This window comes from Protopterus annectens, chromosome 3.part1, assembly GCF_019279795.1.
Source record: "Protopterus annectens isolate FY-2018-M chromosome 3.part1, PAN1.0, whole genome shotgun sequence".
Taxonomy (NCBI): domain Eukaryota; kingdom Metazoa; phylum Chordata; order Ceratodontiformes; family Protopteridae; genus Protopterus; species Protopterus annectens.
Genome location: NC_056732.1, coordinates 663,630,780 through 663,656,605, shown reverse-complemented (window position 1 = coordinate 663,656,605; position 25,826 = coordinate 663,630,780). Strand labels below are relative to the sequence as shown.

General features: G+C 39.7%; 1 protein-coding gene across 1 annotated transcript in view; it reads left to right on the top strand.

Moving 5' to 3' along the window:
- CYRIB (CYFIP related Rac1 interactor B) overlaps positions 1-25,826 on the top strand; it is a gene marked incomplete in the record, with an annotated part of 1,384,994 nt that overhangs the window by 74,544 nt on the left and 1,284,624 nt on the right.

Below are 25,826 nucleotides of genomic sequence, written 5' to 3'. Positions count from 1 at the left end.
GATTTGGGATGTATGTTGTCAGGGATGGAGGATTTTGTGTCTTTTAAACTGAGTATATGTTAATATACAGTGGATTTGCTGACAGATGGCAAAGAAAAAAATGGGTGCTTAGGTGGGACGCGGCATTAGTAATGAGGGTAAATGGGAAAATTATGGCATAATTTATAAAGATTGTCCTAAAGATATATATATATATATATATATATATATATATATATATATATATATATCCGTAAGGGGTATGGTAATGGACTTTTTCTAGGATGGCAGAGTCATGTGTTTGTTACCTTTTCATTACATTGGTAAATGACAGAAGGTCTTTAAGTTTTTAATATAGCTTTGGTTTTACATTTAATTTAATTTAAGTTAATGTCTGGTATGCACTTCACAGATAAAGATTCTAGTTGTCTACTGATGTACTGTGTTCTTCATCTGTAAATATGTTGCAAGTAATTGCTATGTAAATTGTTATTCACTATGTAATCTAATGTATATATACTGTCTGTTTATTTTAACTGTGGAGCTTTTCTCCCTGGGCCTCCGCTGAAAATGGACCTACTTCCAGTCGGACACTCCCGGTCAACAAATTTAAATAAATAAATAAATAAATTGCTTTTTTTTTGTTTTTGAGTTCCCTATATTTTGAAGTGAATCAGTGCTTCCAGTTTTATGCTATAGTTTACTCATAGCAACATATCTGAATATTGTTTCATAATTTCTGTGCATATTCATGCATCTGACCTCTAGATGCATGCATTAGGACAGTTCCTTCCAGTATACGTTTGACTGTACTGTAAAAAAAGTGAGAAGCATCGTCTGTGATAGGAGCTTGGTTAGTAAACTGCAAATAAATTTTGGGGAGCAGCCCATTGTGTATATATACCTGGCAGACATCTGAGAATCTTGCCTGAAATAATGTATTGTTGTGATGTCAGCTGCAGCGATGAGGAAGAATACAGCTCTGACTATAGCCTGTGTGCAGTAAGCTGCACAGGGTCCTGTTGGAGATGGCCTGGGGAGAAAAGGAATGGCAAGGATTAGCCAGCTTGCCTCTTATTGGGGGAAAATTTAAAAGTAAATGTCTTTACACACTCTCCATGGTAAAAGTCCCTCGGGATACTGGGGCTCACACAGCAGGTGCAGTTTACAAGGGGAAGGCAGGACCATTTGATTATATCACACACAGAAGTGTAGATGAATATCCCATAGGTCCATTGCAGGCCAACTCCTTGAGTGTGACCAGACATGCATTGGGAGGCTATGACACAGAGAGAAAACCCAGGTCTCCTGACACTCAGATAATGGCTCCTGGCTAGTTTGACTCTAGGCCTTAAAAACAAATGTGCCTTCAGGCTCTCACTCATAGGGGAACAGATGAGTCCATGGAGTAGTTAGGAGGGTAGGGCTCATTGGTCAGCATGGGGAGAGAAAAATGTATTTGTATTACTGAGAGATTCCATTAAGTCTCCAGAGTATGAAACTGGGGAAGGGGTTATGGAGTGAACCTGCAAGTATACCTGCTGTATAAATATTCTTGAGTGAGGGGCACAAGGCCCAGTTCAATATGCATTTGCAGCTTATGTGCTTATTCTTCAAGTGTGCTACTTTATGTTCTGAGCAAGGCTGAATAGATTTATTTGGTTTTGATAGAAGCAGTACTTGTTGCCCCATTCTCTGAGATCACGCACAACACTGAAATTTATTAAGATATTAGTGGAGAACCACCACAATGTCTTTTCCACCAGTTTGTTAGAAAACATTAGTGGGAAACAGAAGAATGCATGTCTTTTTAGGTTTTGCTTAAACCAGCTGAAAAAATAATAAGTAAACTGTCTTTTCAGAGTTTCAAGAAGCTGATTTTGGTTGTAACTGCAGGAGATATTGTCCTATATTTTTCTATATTTGTTATTTTTAGAGTCTATAGTAAAAAAGTGAAAACAGTGACATTGAGGAACATGTAGTCAAATAGGAAAGCCATCTCCAACGAGTTCCAAAACAATAACACACAAAAACAGCATTTGTGTATCCAACCTATACTCCTACTACTTTAATTACATGAGCTCCAGGATCGCACAATGTGGGGAGGGGGCAAATTCTTTTACCTTTTAATCTTTGCTGATTTCAAATTCTGCAAGATTGCAATGTAACTGAAAATAACAAATCCATTCACTTAACACTGCTAAATACCAACCACTCACATTTCAACATTCAGTTGCAACAGTCAGACAAATGCAGTTCAATTAAATGCTATAAAGCAAACAGCCTATGTATGACTATTATTTTTTATACAGTAACCATGCTTCTGATGGATGATTTGTTTAGGTTAATTATGGTTGTCTAGTTTACATAGTGAACACAGTGATATTGGTTATTGAGCGGCCAAGAAAGCAGGCATTTTGAATGTTCTGGAATCCAATAAAAAAATAAAAAGTTTCAAATGTGCATCAGCCAGTCATATATCAGCAGACAGGAAGTCAGTTTTTAAAAATTAATTTATTCCTGACTATTGACAGGTCACAGTTTTTATTTTTAATTTACTAGATGTGGATGTCAGTATATGGTTGTTGCATACAGGAAAGCATTACATATGGTATGCAAGATTCCTGACTATACCTTAAAGCCAGAAGGATGGCTTTGAAATACATTGACTGTTATTGTTTTTCTATGTTTCAGTGATACTTGCTTCATATTATTATCAGTTTTACATTTCTTATATATTTCAGGGGTATTTGTGGATGTTTTTTTTCTGGGGGGGGTCAGCAAGCTATAAAGAAATTACAATGAGAACTTGTTCAAAAATATCCTTTTTGAATATGGGTAATTAACAAAGCTATAAACCTGAATTTAAAACAGCATTGTATAGATGTATGCATATATTAGTATATAGCTGTTTATCTGTTTTGTGCTTTGCTATGCTCATTTTTTAAGTTCTTTCTTCCATTTGTGACAAATTATTTTTCCCTTTGAGCTGTAGTCTGCCATTTCCAATTTACCATATTCTTTATGGCCTTGTTACCACAGCAGTATTTTTATGCTAGAATATGTTGTTGTTTCACTAGTACAGAGATGAACATTATAGGAAGGATGTTAAAAAATATGAGACAAAAAAATGGTGCACTTCCACTTCAAGTGTTTCAGTATTACCATTTGAATTTTAGGAGCTTCAAGGAGAAAAGATTCAGTCATACATGTGCCCTATGCCTGTGATAACTGGTAACATGTACAAGCAGAATCTTTCAGTTCTTTTTCATAGTTTACAATGGGGCAAATGCTTCCTTGTAAGAATTATAAGTACAGCCGATGCAGGCAGCATTATGGTTACTTTGTTGCCTCACAGCAAGAGGTTCTCCTGTTCGATTCACGGCTGGAGTGCCTTCTGTGTGGAGTCTGCATATCCTTCCCGCGGTCGAGTGGCCTCCAAAAGACATGCGTGAATGGGCGTGCCTTCGCTGAAGGTTGGGCATCGGGCTGTCAACTCAGCACCATAAAAAAAATCTACTGCCAATCATTAGTGGACCGGAGTTCCGCTGTGGCGACCCCTAACTGGGAAAAGCCGAAAAGACAAACAAACAAACAAAATAACATGTTTCAATCATTTGTTGTAGTATAAACTATTTCCTGTTTTCTTCCCTAGCAGTCTAGAACTGCTAAATTCTTTTTGTAAATTCAGTTCTACTATAGCTTACTTTACAAATTCCTCTCAACCAGCTATCCCTACCATGCATCTTTTGTGTGTGGTTCCTACAGACGGTTGTGAGTTTGTGTGTCTGATCCCAATGATCTGACTGATGTTCTTGCTTTGGTGGGGACCTTTATTAATCACCATCAAAACGTGCTGTTTAACAGTGCTAAGAATTTTCTTGAGATCAGTGAAGGAAAGTAACAGTAAATTAATCTAACAGTGTGACTAGTTTAGGCCTTTTTACTTTGTGTGCTGCATATTATATAAGATATTGTAAGCTTGACTGAAAGTGTAATAGCAACAGATGCGTAGCAGTTCTACTTATATGGGGAGTGGGTAAAAACGTTTGGCTCGCTTGATTAAAAGGTACCAGCTGCTAAATGTGCATGCGGGAGGAAAATGCATTGTAGTTTTTTTTTTTTCATTTTGTTCAGTATATAGTGCTAGAGGCTCATTAATTTCTTACATCGGTGTTTCTTTGTTTTTTATTCTATATGCTGACAGATGATGCCAGTTTACAATAACAAGTCTCTGGCACATGGATTCCATTCACTACAATAATAATAATATGAAAGGTAATGAAAAATACAACTGAAAACAGAATGACACATTCTGCAGTACAGGTCTGTACTAGATGTAGATCTGTAGGCTGCCTAGCTTTTCTGGACATGACAAAGTGAAGAGTTCTGTGACTTTTGTTTTTAGAGATGAGGAAGTGTAAGATTCTGAGGTGCTGTAACAAAATCTGAAAGCATTTTACATTCCCAATAGAAGGAACTGCTATAAAAGGTATTTATTTAATATTTCTTTGCACCAGAAATCATGTGAATTAGTAAAATAATGTATTACCACCTTAATGTTAAGTAAATAGCTGCTTTTTAAAAAAGGAGAAACCATATCACATTTGGAGTCAGCAGTACCACATTCATTTGGAGTTTCAGAGAAATGGCTGAGTAGTAGTACAGAATACAGAACTAATTTCTCTGCAAACTGCTCTGATGTAATGGCTACCAGCCACCAGAAAGGGGGAAATATCATGCTTCTGATAAACACAGTAACAATTTTGGGAAGTGAAATCACTTTGCTGAATGTTTCAGATGAGGAACAGTTAACCATTTCAAATACCTGCAACGGATTACTGTTTTAATACCTACCACAATCAGCAGTTAGTCCAGGGCAATAAACCCATAAAAAGTAAATTATGTCCAGTGACACAAGAAAGGCTTTTAGCTGTTAAGCCTGTGGTAACGTCTTCATATAGACATAGCTAGAAAAGAGGAAAACCTTTACTATTGACAAGATTGCCTGCATCATAGTAAAAATAAAACTGATACAGAATACACTCTAGTTTCAGAAATACTGCTGTATGATCTTTCCATATAGGGTACTGATTCAACTACAAAAGCCAGATACTGCTCACTGAGGACAGCCCCTAACCAGGAAATGATGGCACCATTACTTTCGACTATGTGTGGAGAAATTTTATATAACTTATTGAAAACCCTGATTACAAAGTAGGAAGCTCAGTAATTCCCACTGATAATAGAAAATTTGTTGATTTATTTTTGGCTCCCTTACAGCTGACTGTCAGCTGCTTCCAGTACCTCTCCTCATCCACCAAGTCTAAAAAAGCCTTGTAACCTCCCCATGATTTGTTCCAACCATGTTTGAGGCTGGTAAGGAGATTGAAGCTTCCTGGGGCAGTGTCACTCTGCTACTGAGTGGTTTTATCCTTAGGCCTAATCCTAACCCCCCCCCCCCCCCGGTGTATGCACATAATGTCTAAGGGGTTGGCATGGTACAATGGGCATTATGGCATTTCTTGCACATTTCCATGAGCAACCCAGCCAATATCTATCCCCCCTTTTAGACAACATTACCCCCCCCCTTTGCTTCCTAAGTTTCTACCAGGGGACCAAGCATTGTGACAGGTCCAAGTATGCGGTCTTCCATGCCCCTTCCCAAAGATGAGCAAGCTGATGGAAAACCACTCAGTGTCATTACCTCCCATCTCCCAAATCATACAGTGCTCTGTCTCTCTCATGGGATAATCTAGCAAGTGTATGCTGCACAAGCCCCCCCCCCCCCCCCCAACCAGGCTCCTTCAGCATCTGAGCTGCTAAAAGAAAACTGGGTCATCTGGGATGCACTCAGGGCTTTATCTCTCTGTGCTACAAAACCTCTATAACATCAGAAATTAAAGTAAGACAGTTTCTAATAAAGCATCAGAACTCCAAGAGACAAAAAAGCTAATTGTTAGATAGCTTTCCTTTGTTACCTTTAGAGCACATTATTTGATCTAATGGTTTAATTATAAATAAAACAATCTCCATGTATTTAATTCTTCCGTACTTCACAGTCCTACTTCCCATAAGAATTAATCACATTATTATTTGTATTCTGTTACTTACTGCCCATCTATTTGATATCTAGAAACCTGCTTTTGATATGTTCACACTTGTTCCTTTAACTTCTGTAACTCCTTCAAACCCACAGTGCTTGATGTGAGCTTACTTCCGTCTTTAACTTAATTCATTGTTCACCTTTCTAATCCTTTTTACCCAAGTGCAGTTGAACCTAACGCACTGTCTTCCAGGTTCTAACCTACAAATTCTGCACCACCTTTTCCTCCCTTGTTAAATTTTAAAATCTTGTTCTAACAGTCCAACTTCTTTCTCTGCACCTCCCTCCTCCACTACTGTTGCAGCCAGCTCTCTAGTGAATTGTCAGGACTCACAATGCTGAGTCTCAAAATGATAAAGAAAAAAATAAAGATGAAAATACAGGAGAAGAATGAATATTGAACATCACTCTTCTTCTTTTAAACTTGTTTTTTGACTGTGGAAAAGCCCCTCTGCACCTATAAAAGTCCCCCAAATGTATACCAACTCTACGAGCATGGAATATTGTGAGGAAATATCAATCTTAGACTGGGTATATGTAAGTCCAGAATTTTGGTCATTCTGTCTCAATTATTCTGGGTCTTGGCATTGCAAATCCAAACATTTAAATTGTTTACCCTGTAGCCTATTTGAATTCCAAATGTCTCTTGTGCCCAACATTCCTGCTGTTTGATTTTATCATATATTTTGTGATATATTCCTCAGCCCTAGATTTCATTATATTAACCTTCCTAAATGTATTACTGTCCCATTCCTTGTTATAACTTTGCATACCTGTTTGTGCACACTCTCCCAGTTTCTTTTTTATACACTGTAAAAACATTAATTTCGTAGCATTTCATATTTGCAGTTGAGCCATGTCCAGATTTCCAGTGCTTCCTAGCCTTTATTTAGCCTGCAGATCAAGACATATCTTGTAATATTGGAATAAATTGCAAATCATTTTTTTCTCTTCCTTATACTTTTCTGTTCTCATCTGTGAATATTCTCATGGGCCGTGATAATACATCAGGTAGTCTGATAATCAGTGCCAAACATGGCCTGTCTAAATCCCTACTTAACCTCTTTAATCAAAGCCTTTCCTGAAGCCTTGAAAATTGCCACTGTAATGCCATTACACATAGGTGGCTCAACCACGGCCTCTGGTAACTACATACACATTAGTCTCACTAGCCTGATATGTAAAGCTGTGGAGCATATTACCTCAGACCTCATTACTCTGGACAATGAAAATCTCTTAATCCTGTACCCTCATTAATTTGGCTTTCTTAAAGTAAGGTCCTGCCATTTTAATCTCATTCATTTCTTTGAAAAAATAACTGAAGCAGTGGATAGCAGTTATGCAGTACGTGTGTGTGTGTGTGTGTGTGTGTGTGTGTGTGTGTGTGTGTGTGTGTATATATATATATATATATATATATATATATATATATATATATATATATATATATATATATATATATATAAAAAACGTGTGTATGTATTGTACATAACAGTTGTGGACCAGGACAAGGCCTTTGACACTATTCTTCATGCAGGCATTATTGACAGACTTACAAATCTGAAAATAAATCTTTATGTTGTATGGTGGAAAACTAACTGGTTGTCTGACAGAACCCATGGGTTACATTTCTAGGTACCACTTCCAAAAGTAAAAATGTTACCAGTAGTGTACCACAGGGTTCAGTGTTCATCCCTCTCGTATTTGACATCTTTGTCTCAGACCTTTCAGGTAAATTCTCCTGGCCTGTGGTTATCTAAGTTTGCAGATGATTATAAATTCAGTGGTGTTGTCTGATCTTCCACTGACTCATAATTGTACCAACATGTGTTAGACCATGTTACCAACAGGTACAAGGACAACGGTCTCAAAGTGAATCTGAAAAAAATGTAGCATAGTACATTTTGGCAAACAAAACATTTTTACATACTATATAGGTGACACACATCCGATCAGACACTGTTATAAGGGATCTGGGCACTCCTTCTGATAATTCTTTATTGTATGACCATCCTGTCTTCACAGTAGATTGGAAAGTCTCCTGTCTGTCTCATCTAGTTTTCAAAGGCATGTCTAATAGATCCAAAGAAGTCTTAATTCATGTGTCATCAGATCCATTATTGAATATAATGCACCTTTTGGCAAGTATTTGTTTAAGCATATCAGCCGCGGTGGTGCAGCGGTAGCTTTGTTGCCTCACAGCAAGAGGTTCTCCTGTTCGATTCTCAGCTGGAGTGCCTTCTGTGTGGAGTCTGCATGTCCTCCGCGGTCGAATGGCATTCGAAAGACATACGTGAATGGGCGTGCCTTCACTGAAGGTTGGGCATCAGGCTGGCAACTCGGCACCATAAAAATCTACTGCAAATCATTAGCAGACCGGAGTTCCGCTGTGGTGACCCCTAACCGGGAAAAGCCAAAAAGACAAACACAACAAACTTAACTCGAGAGACCTCAGAGATTCATAACTAAAAAGATTAGTAGCCTCAAAAATCTTAGTTATCAGGACAGACTGGCATCCCACTTTTATGTACCAAGTCTCTTAAAGCCTCCTCCAAGGAGATCTGTATCTAGTCTGTCCCACCATGAACAATTCAAACCTTACAAATGATATCTCAAAAATGAGTTAAAGAAAATAAATATTCATCTGCAGATGAATAAGACATGTTGGGGTGATACATTCATATCCCAACATATCCCTCACCACTGGAACAAACTTCCACTACATGCCACGCACAGTAGCATCCTTGCCATCTTCAAGGGAAACCTAGATAAATGCATGGGCAGCCTCACATTTTCCCCCACTTCATCTTGCCTTGCCTTGCCTTACTGTTCTTGAGGCATAAGGGAAGATTTTGAACAGGGTTTTTTTGGATAGGCTTGTAATAGTCTGCAGACTGATTTCCTTGTACTTGTACATGAATCTAAATGTCACATAATTTAGTAAATACCAGAAGTCTGACTCCTGGGCTAAAATGATAACCCATTTATTCCTGTCTGATACCAGGCTAATTTCAGATGAATCACTATTTATCTTTATTTTGCAGGAGCACGTAGGTCATAGCTATGGACAGACCTGGGCAACAAGTAAGAGGGTGGAAACACCACGTTATTCAGACTATTGAGTTCTCTTATTCTGATGTTGTAGGTTAATATGATTCCAGCTGAGTCATAACACAGGCAAACTTTGATAGACAGACAGTACTTCATTTAATCTCAGTTTATATCCTTTCACAAGACTTTCCCGCACTCATGGCTTTCACAAGATGATTACGCTCTTGAAAAAATGTAGATGTTTCACATTTAAAGAGACTGCAACTTGAAACTATGTCTCTTTACACTTTCTCATTGTGATATTGCATTGTCATACAAGGTTTCTCCTGGTTTAGAAAACCTTCAGTTATTAATGAAGCAATGGTCATACAAAGTTAGTATTTACTGTTGGATACTTAAATGTTCTTTTATTCAAGTGTCTTACTAACACAGAAACAATGGGAATTTGTTTGTGTGTGCCTTCTGTAATAGTGTAGTAACTTGTGTTAATTGTTATATTTTCATTGAGTCTTTGCAAAGTTTTAAGTGAGTTCTTTTCAACTACCTTCCCCCCTTGCTTCAGCTTTTAGCTGTTTGGCCCTTGAAATTCATTCCTCCACTCCATCCCATTGTGTCATATCGAAGTGCCTCACGTGACCCTGGGCAGCTCTGTTCACACTGAGCTCAGTATTGTATCAGCAACTTTGGAGGATGTATAATGTTCTACTGTCTATAATGAAGGAAATAATTCTTCCAAAATAAAACTTTTTTTTTTGCCTTTTATAATATATACCGCTGTGTAATATTATCTTCCCCAGCCTCCCCTACTTATATTTCCCATATGTAACAGACTGTCATCTATCAACGTCGCTTTTTAACTCATCAGATAAACTGCAGATTGAGACAACAGCAGAGCATATTTTATTGCGCTTTGTGGTTTCATTGGAAATTTTGGATCATGATTGTGATATATCCAGTTTGTTTATTTTAAATCCGTTTGGCATCAGATTGTCAGGTTGCAGGTTGATGGTCCTTTATTTGTAGCCCATGACACTGACATGGCAGATTTGCATCTGCTTCTCGAGCTACTGTCTGAAACCACCTTCTAAATAGAAACTGAATAGCTTATTTTTTTATGGCAGTGCTATAGACCAAGTTCATCAAAAATTTTACTATAGATGATGAAAACAGTCTATGTTAAGCAGTTGTATAGTTTGATGAATGCTGTTTAAATGATATTTTCAACATTTTTGGCACAAAAGTTACAGTGTGTCCATTTTCTCAAACGGTATTGCATGCACAGGTTAGCGGTCAGTTTTCAGACTCAAGACAAAAAATTTGTTTTGCTGTTGTTACCTGCAAAGAGATTGGATATTTCCTGTATAAAATCACTTTAAGACAATGACATTTATTTGTATCAGTTTTGTTAATGAGGCTAAGTTAATGAAAATGGAGCTTGAAGTTTTGGGTAAAATATTACAAATCACTGAAGCAAAGAGAGTGCATGTAATTTAGTAAATGGAAGCTTATAACCAAAATATTCTTCATTAATTTAATGCAGAAATCATAATGTATAGTAGGCATCCATGTTAACTGAGGTATGTACTTAATGACAGTTGTGAAAGTCACAGTCTATAGCATATGGAGTTATTTGTCTTTTCAGCTTTTCCCAGTTAAGGGTCGCCATAGCGGAACTCTGGTCCGCTAATGATTGGCAGTAGATTTTTATTGTGCCGAGTTGCCAGCCCGACGCCCAATCTTCAGCGAAGGCACTCCTATTCACCATGTCTTTCGAACGCCACTCGACCACAGGAAGGACATGCAGACTCTACACAGAAGGCACTCCAGCCGAGAATCGAACAGGAGAACCTCTTGCTGTGAGGCAACAATGCTACCGCTGCACCACCGTGGCTCATATAGCATATTGAGTAAATATTCAAAAATTGATTGCTGACAATGTGAATAGTGACTGAAATGTCAGAATACCTTTGCTCTAACATCTGAATAGTTTTGCTTCACAGTTTTAAAAATTACTGACTTTAAAGGCAGATATAATACTACAAATGACATTTGGTTATATCCTTTTATGCTCATATACTGCAGCAATTCATCCATCCACAACCCCTTTTCCCATTTTTTCACATGGGGTCAGGGTATCACTTCAACACTGACAATCATCTAGAGCCAAGGTTCACACCACCAGGTGTCTAGCCCTGCAGTGGCTGTTCTTTCATACCAAGCATTCACATGCATACTCACATTTATGGCCAATTTAGTGTGTCCAATCCTTGTACTGCATGTGTTTGGAATGTGGAAGGAAACCGGAGCACCCAGAAAAGAATCATTCAAAGATGGGGGATATGCAGACTATGTACAGAAGGCACCCCAGTCAAGAATTTAACCAGCAAACCTCTTGCTGAGAGGTAACAATGCTATCCTTTGCACCACTGTGCCACCTCCATATGCTACAGTGGGTTAAAAATAAATTAGCAGATTTTGTGAAAACAAAACAAAGTCCTTTCATTGAAGGTTCACTTGTTTGGTAATGATTGTTTACTTGTAGTGGTTTATGTTTGTGTTCAGTGTGTTTGATATTCTAGGCAATACCCTACTGCCATGACAGTACAGCAGGTTCCCTGACAGGCTAATCTGCAGAAACTGTGACTACTAGATTTTGGATACCGACTGCATATCTTTTATACTCATTAAAGGACTTTATCCTTTATGGAAGTAACAGCAGATGCTCTTCCTCCTCCTGTTCTTCACTGTGCCATACTTATAGGTTCACATATTCAATAGCATGTACTAGGCTAATGACCACTTGGGCTTTTATAATTCCAGACATGCAACTCAAATGTCTTGCATGAGTTATTATGCATTAGAAGTTGTTTCAAGGGGGGTATATATCAGCTAGGGCATGTTTTAACTACTGCCTCTGCCCATTAGAGAGAGCGATAGGTGCCAGACTAGGGGCAAATTTCTTGTTTCTCATCCACTGTTCCAGGTTACATTTGAATAGAGTCCTGAGTGACACTGCTGGTGACAGGCCTCTTTGTGGAGGTGGTTTCTTCACTCCTAGCTTCCTGGATCCACTTGTGAGCCATTTGCTATTCAGCACATTATATATGGGTCTGTGGCTAATTCTGTGGACTTGTTAACAATTCCTGATTGGGGTTGTGACTTCCCCACTCTGGGCCAGTAATCAAGGATCCTGAATCCTCATCATTGGCAATGGAAAAGGACATTCACTTGGAACAACAATGGACGCACCCAGTATTTCCAGATGCAGCTCTCTGCATCAAGCACAGTTTCCCTTAAGAGCACACAGGGAACACACTCAGTCCAGGGTCTGGGTTTCCCCCCTCTGTCCAGGTCTTCAGTAAGACTCCCCACTGGCACAGCTATTGGGTTGAGTCCTTAGCCGAGTGTCCAAGCCAAGTCCTCCAGCACCCTCTCAATAAAATCAGTGCTTTGTGTCCCTACACTAAGTAGCTGACACACACACACACACACACACACACACACACACACACACACACACACACACATATCTGGGAAAGGCTGACACAGATTTACTAGCCATGCCCCCTTCTGACCAGACTATAAGGTAGTTAAACTGCCACCAGATACCCCAAAGCCAGCTACTGTAAGGCTCTTACAAGGGTATCCAATTAGAATGAGTGAAATTAATATTAATACAAATGATAGTGTTTGGCTAATGCAATAAGGTTTCCAGGAATGGCCGCAGTGTCACCTAATAGATATAAGTCCGCTCAAAGTTTAAAATATTCTCCAAAGGTCCAGCCACAATGAAAAGTTTATATATCTTTAAATAATAAATAATAAAACAACATGAAAATACTAAATATCTATTTACAGTAAACACCAGAGTTTCAGTCACAGGAAATATTAAAAATAACACAGATTTACAGGTTCACACAGTTACAAAAAAACAATACTTAACTAATAACTAATCTCACTATATTTTTCTGACTGAACTAAAGAATTATTATTCCCTAGTTATTTACTTTAAAGCAAGGCAAGATGATGTAGGTGAGAGATCCTTCTTTGTCAGGTTACAAAAACAGAGTGCACTGAGACTTCAGTCTCACCTAGTAGTAAACATTATTTTTAGTGATGGATTACAGAATCATATCACATACATCTGGTTATCTGACATCTGATTCCCATGCTTTCCCCCATGGCTAAAAGCTGTTAGGATTTAGGTTCATAGGTTCATAGGTTCATACTAGGCTATCTGCCCTAGGGCATTTATAAGCCTAGCCAGAGTGTGTGTGGCTTTCACCACCCCTTAGGATGAGAATACTATACCCATTAATTTGCTGTGCCTCTGTCCAGCAGTGATACAGAGATGATTCCCGGGGTAAACCTACGATCTCCCATCCACTCGTCAAGATTTCTCTTGAACAGAGTCAGTGAGGGGCTCTGCCTCACATGGACTGGGATTCTGTTCCATAGTGTAGGGAGTCTCTGGCTGATGAATCTGTCCCTCCAGCACGCCCTAGTTATATCCGTGTTGAGGTTTAAGACTCTTGTTCACGTGGCTCTGGTGGATTTGGATTTTTTGAGGTGGAGCATGTCCATTAATTCCGGGTTGGACATGGCCTTGTATGTCAGGCACAGATCACCTCTGAGCAAACGGTATGCGACTGAATAGAGCTGGAGTTTCTTCAGTCGGGCATCGTATGACATATGTTTGAGCCCCTTTATCCTTTTGGTGAGGAACTTTTGGGGTCTTTCCAACTGCTGCAGGTGTCGGGTAAGGTACATTCGAATGGGCGTTGTACTCAATCATTGGTCTGATAAGTGAAGAGTACAGGGGTACAATGACCTCTCCTGATCTGGATGTGAATCCCTTCATGATCAGGTGGGCAATGTAGAAGGTCTTCCTAACCACTTTGGCAATGTGAGTGTCAAAAAAGAGGTTACTGTCAACTTGGGTCCCCAGGTCCCTGATAACTTCTTCCGTGTTTAATGGATTACCACCTATGTGGTAATTAGGGGTTACCTTGTTTTTCCCAAAGGGTATGACTATACATTTTTGGCATTTAGCTTAAGGCCATGGCTCTGGCACCAGTTATCCATTTCTATGAGACCTTTCTGGAGGATGTCTGTGTCTGATGGAGTGTCAATTATGGTGCCCAGTTTGCAGTCATCTGCAAATTTTGTCAACCACAATCCCCTATGTTTGCCTGCACTTCAGAAAAATAAATGCCGAACAAGAGGGGGCCCAGGACTGAGCCCTGTGGGACACCGTGACCGGCTTAGAGTCTGACATGGCACCAGCAACTCTAACCCTGTGTGTTCTGTCCTTGAGCCAGTTTGCAACCCATCTTGTGACATATGGGTTTACATCTAAGCTGGTGAGCTTTTCTATGATGCCCGAGTGGGGTATTGTGTCAACGCTTTTGCTAGGTCAAGGTAGGCTGTGTGAACTGCCTTACCCTCATCAATGGCCTTAGTGACTGTTTCAAAAAGTCGACCAAGTTCAAGAGGCAGGATCTGCCCTTGACAAAGCCAAATTGGGTAGGATCCAGTGTCTGTAGGTCCCCAATGTCTTTATTTATGAGTTCCATTATGATCCTCTCCATAGCTTTGCAGACAAGGCTCGTCAAGCTTATGGGGCGGTAATTTCAGGGTCCGTAGAAGCACCGCCTTTGTGGAGTGGGACCACAGTTGCCGTCGCCATTCTTTGGGCACGATCCTGTAGTAAGGCTAAGATTAAACAGCAGCCTTATGTGTGGGTTTAGTTCCTCATTGAGTTCGTAGCACACATCCGGGGACACCGTCCGGTCCCATTGATGCTGTGTTTTTGCTTTAGAGAGCAGCTCTCACCTGGGCATCTGAGATGTTTGGGAGGCTAGACTCTGGTGGGATAGATATTTCTCCTTTTGGGGAGGGAGGGAGAAATTTGCACTGAACCTGTCTGCCAGTATGTTGGCAATGTCTGTGGGTTCAGTGATTTTTTATCATTTTGGACCAATTCTGAGCATATCTGGGAGTTTCCACCCAGGTTTCTAACATAGCTAAAGAAGGCTTTATGATTGTTTTTTGTTTAGCACCTATGTGTCAATAATATGCACACACACGCACACACGCACACACACACACACACACACACACACACACACACACACACACACACACACACACACACACACACACACACACAGACACACACACACATCCTTGCTAAGATCATAAAACAATTTCAAACCTCCACCCTTCCATAGTAGCAATTAGTTCATTACAAAGACAATGCAGGGAGCTTCCTAGTATAGACTTTTTGTCTCTGGCTGCATTGAGAACTGTAAGATACAATCTTTATGGCCTAAATTAAGTAATTTAATTTCTTACTCTTTTCCAAAGTCAGGTGGATTGAGATTAATCTCTTCTCTTCCAGTATCCTCTGTTATGGTATATACATTTCAAGTTACAATAATAGATATACATTTCTTTTTCTGTCCAGTAGGGCACACTGTTGGTATATTTTTAACACAAGCAGCTTTACAAATACATTTTTCAACACAAGCATCTGTACAAATCAGTTTGATATACAAATGACATATAATTCTTTACAAAATTCCAGCTAGCTGTGCTGGTATATTTTACAATCCACTGATCTACTTCTCCTGGCATAGCTGACAATACCTCACTTCATCACAGAGGTATTATATGAAATGTCTTAGCCAAGTCAAGGTAGGCATTATACACTGTTTGCCCTTGTCTATTGCCTTGGTGACCTTTTCAAAAAAGTCCAAAAGGTTTAGTTGTCATGACCTGCCCTTGACAAAATCAAAATGTGTTTGGTCTAGTTGTTTGAAGGCTTCCTATGTCATTATTAATCATTTCCATGATAATTCTTTTCTTGGCTTTGTATAAGAGACTAGTCAGACTAATTGTTCTGTAGTTCCTGGGATCTATTGCTGGTCCACCCTTGTGTAGAGGGATAATTGTTGCAGTCCTCTATACTCATGGCAAAAGCCCGTTCAAAGGCTGTAGTTGAATTCTGACTCCAGTGGCCCTGATGAGTCATATTTTAGGCAGCTTAGGGCGCATCCTGGGATATTATCGGGGTCCATTGAGATTGCGCTGTTGATCATATGGAGTACTTTTAGGACCTACTCCCTATTGATAATTGGTGAGCTTATGTTTGATGGTATATCCTGGGTGGGTGGCTGGCTGGAGGGAGTGGGAGGTGAAGCTGAAGCTGAAGCTGAATTTGCTGGCCATTAAATTTGCTATATTTTCTCACTCCGTGAATGTGGCTCCAATTGCAACCAGTTTACCACACTGTTTTATGTTGACTTTAAGGTTTTGGGCATAGTTAAATAAGGCCTTATGGTTGTCTTATTGGCCTGCGAATCCATCTTTACTTCAAAATTAGCTTTTTTGGACTTAATTAGTCCTATCAGTTGTCTATTCAGCTTTATGAGAAAGTTGTATCTTATTTTTATTATTGTACTTCCTAATTTTAGCTATGACTTTTTTCTTTTATTGTACAACCTGTTTAATATTGGATTCCACCAGGTTTTTTTTTTTTTGTTTGATTTGGACTTATTTCTGGTAGGCAAAACAGCCTCTGTGCATCTATTGACATGGTTGTATAGTTTCTTTGAACAATTCCACATGATCTGCTATGTTATCTGGGTTTGGAGGGGCTTAAACATTTGACAGGTTATCGTTTAATGAGTGGTAGTTTGCCTCAGAAGGGTTGCTGACTGTTACAGTAGTTACTGGGGTTGCAGAACTGATTTTTTATCTTGAAGAAAACAGCTTTATGATTTGGCCTCGCTGGAAAGGACATGACACTAGGGAGGGGGGGTGTACACAATTCTCTCATATTTGTGAGTACCAGATTCAGTATGTTTTTGCGTCCAGTTCGCCTATGCACTAACTAGTCTAGTGTGTCCAGAAATCTATGTACTTGCAAATTTTAGGTCATGTACAATTCCCAGTTTATAGAGGGGTAGTTAAAGTCACCCTTGAGTGTGGTATTCAGTTAAATGGTAAGTGTCTTCATTAGGTCTAAGTCTGAGCTATGGGTTTCATGAGTCATGGAGGATAACATATAGCTTGCTAGGATATGGTATGGTATGGGACTTTCTCAATGGTAATCTGGATGTGGAGAAACTCCAGTGTGCCATCTGTTAATCAGCCTAGAGTTATGCTTGTTATTTATGTAGAGCAAAATACCTTCACCTATAGTCCCACCTGTGCAGTTACTGGTCTGAATGTGTAGAAGGTGCCGAATCCTTGCACTGCCAGAATACTCTTTGTGGCTTTAAACCATGTCTCAGTAACTGCACAGGTGTCTGCATTCTCCAAGGAGAGGAGATCTTGGAGGAAGTGGAGTTTCTTGTTTAGACTCCTGGCACTGAGCAGTAGTACCTTTAGATTCCCTTGGGTTGCTTTTGCTATGTTGAAATGTTTGTCAGATCAGAATTGCCTAAAAAAGGCTCTTTGAGGAGGTCATTATTTTAACCAATATTCAAAATCCTGGAGGGGAGAGGTGCAGACCATTCTTCGCAAAGCAATGTGGACTGTTGAACACATCTTCCCATACTGACAAGTATTGTATCCCTTTAGAATGACACCAGAAAATAAGCCAGTTTTTAAAGTCAGTCATCTTTTATTCATATTGTGGCATCATCCTCAATGAAAGTAGAATGCTGCTTAATACTAGTCCCATACTAGCCTGAGACTCACTCCAAGAGCTGCATGATATCTCTCTTCATGTGGTGTAGGGAGGTATGTCCTAGGTCATGTACACCTAGATGGACTATGACTGAATCATACTGGTCCTGTGGTGCACAGACGAGTGCATGTGCAACTTGGTAGATCCTGGCTTCTGATAGACAACTGTCCATTAGTTTATCCTTATTTAGCCTGATGAGAGGGGAGTCAGTATGCTATACAATGGAGTCCCCTATTACTTGAGTCTTTGTAGTGCGTTAACTTGCCATATGTGCATAGTAGATGAGGCTGCACTGGACATAGCTATAACTTTCAAAATTTTAAAGCAATTAAGAATTTCTAAAATCGGTGGATAAGGATGTAGGATGTAAACTGTCAACCAACAGTGAAAAGTGGCACTAGAATGAATAGTCTGGCACTCTGTCTGAATTTCAGAAGATTGATCCCAAAAGATCACAACACAAAACCATGAAAACAAAAACATTTAAATGTTTTATCCAGGGAGGGGGGCAAGCCGTCTGCATCACCACCTCCTGTGCCACCCTAGTAATATGTGCTAAACCTAATTCTGCTCATGCTCCTAACGCTAACATGCATCTTAATTAAAAAAAAAAAACTTTCCATAACCCATCACTACACATGACAAATGCACACACACACACACACACACACACACACACACACACACACACACACACACACACACACACACTCACACAAAGTTTATTCTCTAACCTAACCCTAACCTTGACACTAACCCTAAACACTCGCAATCTGACTCACACACACTTCGTCTATTCCCTTACCTAACCCTTTCTGTAACCATAACCTGCACACATTCGCACAGATCACACTTACCTTTTTCATCAAAGTGAACATCTGACTAAAGATGTTCATTTGATAAACCAGATATTTACTCAAACAGCCATGCACTTCTAGCTCTCAACCAAAGCAAAAGTCAACCAAACACACAACACTCTATAATTATATATGTGTGTACACCTGTATGCTTTGCCTTGAAACCCATCACAAAACAGTAACTGAAGAATGGAGTTTTATGATGTTGTATTACATTAAAGCTGCACTTGGTTTTAATCAGTTTATTCAGTTAATACACATCTAATACCTCATATATGGAAATGAGGAAACATTAGGACATTGTCATTGTTTAATGTGTTCTGATGGGATTTTTAAGTTAGGAGAGAGAGATAGAAAAACAGCTAGAAGCACAGTGCTGTGTGGTGTATCAGAGTTCAGTTTATCAGAAGCAGAAACAGAAAGCGTCTTGTATACTATTTTCTTTAATAGCATCATATAACTGTAGTACCTGGCTGTTATTGCACATAAACCAATAGACTTTCTGTACCCTTGACAGGATATTATTTACAACTTTATGAGTCTAAATGCTGATACTTGGAATGCAAGTTTACCTTGGCATTGGTAATTGTGTGTATTCCCCTTTTCATGAGAAATTATTAATCCAGTCTAGAAACTGCCAAATTAATTACTCCCTACCTTTTTCTTTATAACTGTAACTTTCCCAGATCCAGCTGTGCATCTGTAAAGGTTCACAACATTTCTTCAAAGCACTGCTCAACAACGCATTGCAACAGAAACATTGAATCTGCATTTTACCGAAACAACAACAACAAAAAAATGATAATTATACAGAACTGGCAAGGGACAAGCCCCCTTTACCTCTTATGTGGGATTTAATTCCACAGCACCCTTCCATTTATTACTTTTCTGAGGATGCATGATCTCCGGGAAAGGGGAGGGGGGACAACCTTTCTCAAAATTATCTTACTGAGTCAATTTTCTCAGTTTTGGCAAGCAGTGATCTGCAGAATAATGCTTCTGCAGGTCATTGTATACCTATGTTCGACTGTGATGAAATGGATTTCTGGAAGTTTTTTTTTTCATTTGTGCATTCTTACTTGCATTATCACGTGTTCCTGTGTTACTTTTTTTTGGTATAATCCTGTACTAATGGAGCTCCATAGAAGGCTTACTAATACTGGGGTTCTAGACTTTCTTCTTCATGTCTCTGTTGCTACTAAATGATCTGACAAGTAAAGGTGAAGGCAAATATTGACAAAAAACAGGCAACAACCCCACTTGTTATAAACAAACTGCTAAGTATTGGTTCTTCACAATAAAATAACGTGACAATTCATGAATCAAAACAGTAAGTGGACCATACAGGAAACAGGACTGGATATACCTTAGTCTTTGGCATTGCTTTTTGGATACTTTTGTAGGATTAGAATTTGTCTCTTCAGACATTGTTAGGCTTTTCTATTTAGGTGAGCAGTCATCTGAGTGAAATAAATGCATAAACATGATACACACATTGCTATTGAGTTTACAGTCATCTGTACATTGAGCCTTAATCCACATCAGTGGTGAGTTCATTTATAGTGTAAGTCTAGAAATGAATGAATAAATGAATCAAATGCTTGGTAACAATACAGAAAATAAATTGCATGTAGATTGGGCTGACTTTTTGATACTACCTTTAGGAAAACTCACAGGATGTATCAATTTACTATTTTAGAGTGTAGGCTAAGTGTGAAGTCTAGGAATATACTAGGAATATACTAAGATTAGCATTGTTGCCTCACAGCAAGAGGTTCTCCTGTTCGATTCACGGCTAGAGTGCCTTCTGTGTGGAGTCTGCATGTCCTCCCCACGGTCGAGTGGCCTCCGAAAGACATGCGTGAATGGGCGTGCCTTCGCTGAAGGCTGGGCATTGGGCTGGCAACTCGGCACCATAAAAAATCTACTGCCAATCATTATTGGACCGGAGTTCCGCTGTGGCGAAAAGACAAACAACAACAACAATAACAACTAGGAATATACTAAGATATTATTTAAAGCTTATCCCTTGACTAAAATGGTTAATTCCAAAGAATGGTACAATGAGGATGAAAAGTTGACCTTGGACGCATAAAGGAAGGCTTGCAAGATTTTCACAACTCCTTCTTTAACTGAGGTACAGTACAGGACAGGAGTGTTATTTTCGCCAAGGTAACCCCACATCTGCTTTCTTCATGGGGCTGCTTGGGTTATATGGCAGGTTTTTAAGCTGCTTCTTTCTCAGTCATTGGAAGCACTGTGTATCTTTTGGATGTTTGTCCAGTGCCATGTAAACTCCTCATCTGTGAGACATTAGGACATTTTATTTACTTGCATTCCAGAGGAACGAACATCCAGGACAATGCACAGGTAGTTTTGACCCCAACACCCTGCAGTGCAAATGATTTTGGTTTTAAGTACTGTTAATGTGATAAGAGCAAGCATGTTTTTAATACAGAATGAGAAGTGTGACATATTTTCAACTACTAAGTATCTTGTCCCCCCAAAAATTATATTAGTCTTTCAGAGCAAGTGCAGATGAACAGGAAAAAAATCAAAAACTTTCGTAATGTTGCAATGTTGTCACTAGATGATGGCAGACTCTGGTATCTGGCAGTAACAGTGTACATGATAAGGCTGTTGTCAAATAAAAAAGTATCTTCTTCTTCTTTCGGCTGCTCCCGTTAGGGGTCGCCACAGCAGATCAAATGTCTCCATTTCTTCTTGTCCTCTGCATCTTGCTCTGTCACACCAATCACCTGCATGTCCTCTCTCATCACATCCATAAACCTTATCTTAGGCCTTCCTCTTTCCCTGTTACCTGGCAGCTTCATCCTTATCATCTTTTTCCCAATATACTCTGCATCCCTCCTCAGCACATGTCCAAACCAACGTAATCTTGCCTCTCTGGCTTTGTCTCCAAACCTTCCAACCTGGGCTGACCCTCTAATATACCTATTCCTAATCCTGTCTATCCTCATCACACCCAGTGCAAATCTTAACATCTTCAACTCTGCCACGTCAAGCTCTGACTCCTACCTTTTTGTCAATGTCACTGTCTCCAACCCATATAACATAGCTGGTCTCACTACCCTCTTGTAGACCTTCCCTTTCACTCTTACTGATACTCGTCTGTCACAAATCATTCCTGACACTCTTCTCCACCCACTCCATCCTGCCTGTACTCTCTCCTTCACCTATCTTCCACACTCACCATTACTCTGAACTGTTGATCCTAAGTACTTAAACTCATCCACCTTCGCCACCTCTACTCCCTGCATCCTCACCATTCCTCTATCCTCCCTCTCATTCACACACATATATTCTGTCTTAGTCCTGCTGACCTTCATTCCTCTTCTCTCTAGAGCATATCTCCACCTCTCCAGGGTCTCCTCCACCTGTTCCCTACTCTCACTATGGATCACAATGTCATCTGCAAACATCATAGTCCATGGGGACTCCTGTCTGATCTCGTCTGCCAACCTGTCCATTATCATTGCAAATAAGAAAGGGCTCAGAGCTGATCCTTGATGTAATCCCACCTCCACCTTAAACGCATCCGTCACTCCCACTGCAGACCTCACCACTGTCACACTACCCTTGTACATATCCTTTACCACTCTTACATACTTCTTTGACACTCCCGACTTCCTCATACAATACCACAACTCCTCTCTAGGCACCCTGTCTTATGCTTTCCCTAAATCCACAAAGACACAATGCAACTCCTTCTGACCTTCTCTGTACTTCTCCATCAACACTCTCAGAGCAAACATCACATCTGTAGTGTTCTTTCCTGGCATGAAACCATACTGCTGATCACTAATCATCACCTCCCTTCTTAACCTAGCTTCCACTACTCTTTCCCATAACTTCATGCTGTGACTGATCAGTTTAATCCCTCTGTAGTTACTACAGCTCTGCACATCACCCTTATTCTTAAAAATCAGTACCAAAACACTTTTTCTCCATTCCTCAGGCATCCTCTCACTTTCCAAGATTTCAGTAAACAATCTAAATAAAAACTCTACTGCCGTTTCACCTAAACACCTCCATGCTTCCACAGGTATGTCATCTGGACCAACAGCCTTTCCGTTCTTCATCCTCTTCATAGCTATCCTTACTTCCTCCTTGCTAATCCACTGCACTTCATGATTCACTATCCGCACATCATCCAACCTTCTCTTCCTCTAATTCTCTTCATTCATCAACCCCTCAAAGTACTCCTTCCATCTGCTCAACACACTCTCCTCGCTTGTGAGTAAGTTTCCCTCATTATCCTTTATCATCATTACCTGCTGCACATCTTTACTAGCTCGGTCCCTCTGTCTAGCCAGTCAGTACAGGTCCTTTTCTCCCTCCTTAGTGTCCAACCTTTTATACAGCTCTTCATACGCCTTATCCTTAGCCTTTGCCACCTTTCTCTTTGTCATGCACCTCATCTCCTTATACTCCTATCTACTTTCTTCATCTCTTTGACAATCCCACTTCTTCTTTGCCAACCTCTTTCTCTGTATACTATCCTGTACTTCTTCATTCCAGCACCAGGTCTCCTTGTCCTTCTTCCTCTTTCCAGATGTCACACCAAGCACCTTTCTAGCCATCTCTCTTACTAGCTCTGCTGTAGTTACCCAGCTATTTGGTAACTCTTCACTGCCACCCAGTGCCTGTCTTAACTCTTCCCTGAACATCACCTCTCAATTACCCTTTTTCAATTTCCACCATCTGATGCTGCCCTCACACTCATCCTCCTCTTCTTGATCACCAATGTCATCCTACAAACCAACATCCTATGCTGCCTAACTACACTTTCCCTTGCCACCACTTTATAGTCTCCAATCTCCTTCAGACTAGCCCTTCTACATAAGATATAATCCACCTGTGTGCATCTTCCTCCACTCTTGTATGTCACCCTATGCTCCTCCCTCTTGTTGAAATACGTATTCATCACAGCCATTTCCATCCTTTTCGCAAAATCCACTACCATCTGACATTCTGCATTCCTTTGCTTAACACCATACCTACCCATCACTTCCTCATCCCCTCTGTTCCCTTCACCAACATGCCCATTGAAATCTGCTCCAATCACCAGTCACTCAAACTTGGGTACAGTCATCACCACTTCATCCAACTCACTCCAAAATGTTTCTGTCTCATCCATCGCATACCCAACTTGTGGAGCATATGCACTAACAACATTCATCATTACACCATCAATTTCCAGCTTCATAAACATCACTCTATCCGACACTCTTTTCACCTCCAAAACACTCTTAGCATACTGTTCCTTCAGGATAATGCCTACGCCATTTCTCCTCCCATCCACACCATGATAAAACAATTTGAAACCGCCTCTGATACACCTTGCCTTGCTCCCCTTCCATCTGGTCTCTTGCACACACAATATACCAACATTCCTTCGGTCCATCATATCAGCTAGCTCTCTCCCTATACCAGTCATACTGCCAACATTCAAAGTTCCAACCCTCACTATCACAGTCCTAGCCTTTACCTGCTTTTGGACATGCCTTCCCCCTCTTCTTCTCCTTTGGCCAGCAGTAGCCCAATTTCCGCCAGTACCTTGTTGGCCAACAGTACTGGTGGCGGTCATTGTTAACCTGGGCCTCGACTGATCAGGTATGTATTTCTGTACTGTTGTCTGCATGTATGATTTGGCAAAATTTTACGCCGGATGCCTTTCCTGACGCAACCTTCCCCATTTATCCAGGCTTGGGACCAGCACAAAGAAATGCACTGGCTTGTGCATAATATTGCATTAAGTAGATAATTTGTTGTAACATCTGTCAGTGTGTTAATAGTATCCTGACTTCGCAAAGTATTAATCAGCTTGTTGGATCATTGATTGCTGTCTGATATAGAGATACAAAAACAAGTTTGGGAGGTGTATCATTAGTAGGGGTTAGATCTGAAACTGCAAACTCAGATTTAAATGAACTATTTTCTCATTTTTATAGTGACTAGTAGTGAAACTGCAAATTCAGTGCATTGTTTTTGTGTCTGCCGTATTATAGTCTGCTGTATTATACAAATTAACATATTGTACAATGGAAAGTATTTCTCTTATACACTATCCCCAGTTTTGGGCAGGAAAAAAATTACAACTGGAGATGACAGCTGCTTATTGCATGCTCTTGGAAATGTTTTATTTTTGGGAGATAGGCATCTTTTAATGGCCTTATTAAAGGGAACTCAATAAGTGAGAGAGGCTTATATACATTTAAATACAGTAAAACCTTAAAGATTAAATGAAGGTACTGAGTTTCAATGATTTAAAAAGGTGCTTACATAGAAAAGGGGAACTTTTGCCTTAAAATGTCTTAAGTTTTCCTATCAAATAGCTTGGGTCTGATTAATGCATCAATTGCTTACTCTGTTTTTGAACTGTTTTCTTTTTATTCAGATTAAAAGAAATTTAATTTGGGGAAATGGACACTGAAACTCATGCAGTGATCATAGCTTCTCCATATTCATCCCAAACCGATTGAAACAACCCCCCACCTTAAAAAGCAGGTGATTTTCCTACAACCTTTTGAAAATCCCTCAAACACCACTTTACTGAAACTGCCATATGAAAATACTTTAATGACTTCATAGGTTCATAGGTAAGTACTAGGCTAGCTGTGTTTGTGGGCCATGTTAAGCCTACCCAGTTTTCCTTTTGGTTCTCGATTTAACCTATCCCAGTTAGTGTTAGATTGGCCTTACAAATAACTGGGATTGTACCATATATAATTTGAGGATACCCATACATGAAATAAAGCATTTAGGAACTGCCTCTGTCCATTAGTAGTACAGGTGTCATTCTTGGTGTAAATGTTCTGTTTCCCATCCAAAAATACAAGTTGTGCTTGAATATGGACAGGGATGAGCTTTGTTTTGCATGGATAGGGTGTCTGTTCCACAGCAATTCTGAGGGCATGCTTAACTACAACTGCTTGGATTTCAGTTTGTTTGCTACTAACAATTTAAAGTTCAGCAGGAACTTTTAAACTAATTATAGTAAATAATTTGATACTAAAATTAGTGCAAGCAATATCAGTACACACAATATTAAGTAATTTAATTTTATCAAAGGTATTTTAGCTCAGTCAATAGTTTAAGGGGGAAAACTTTG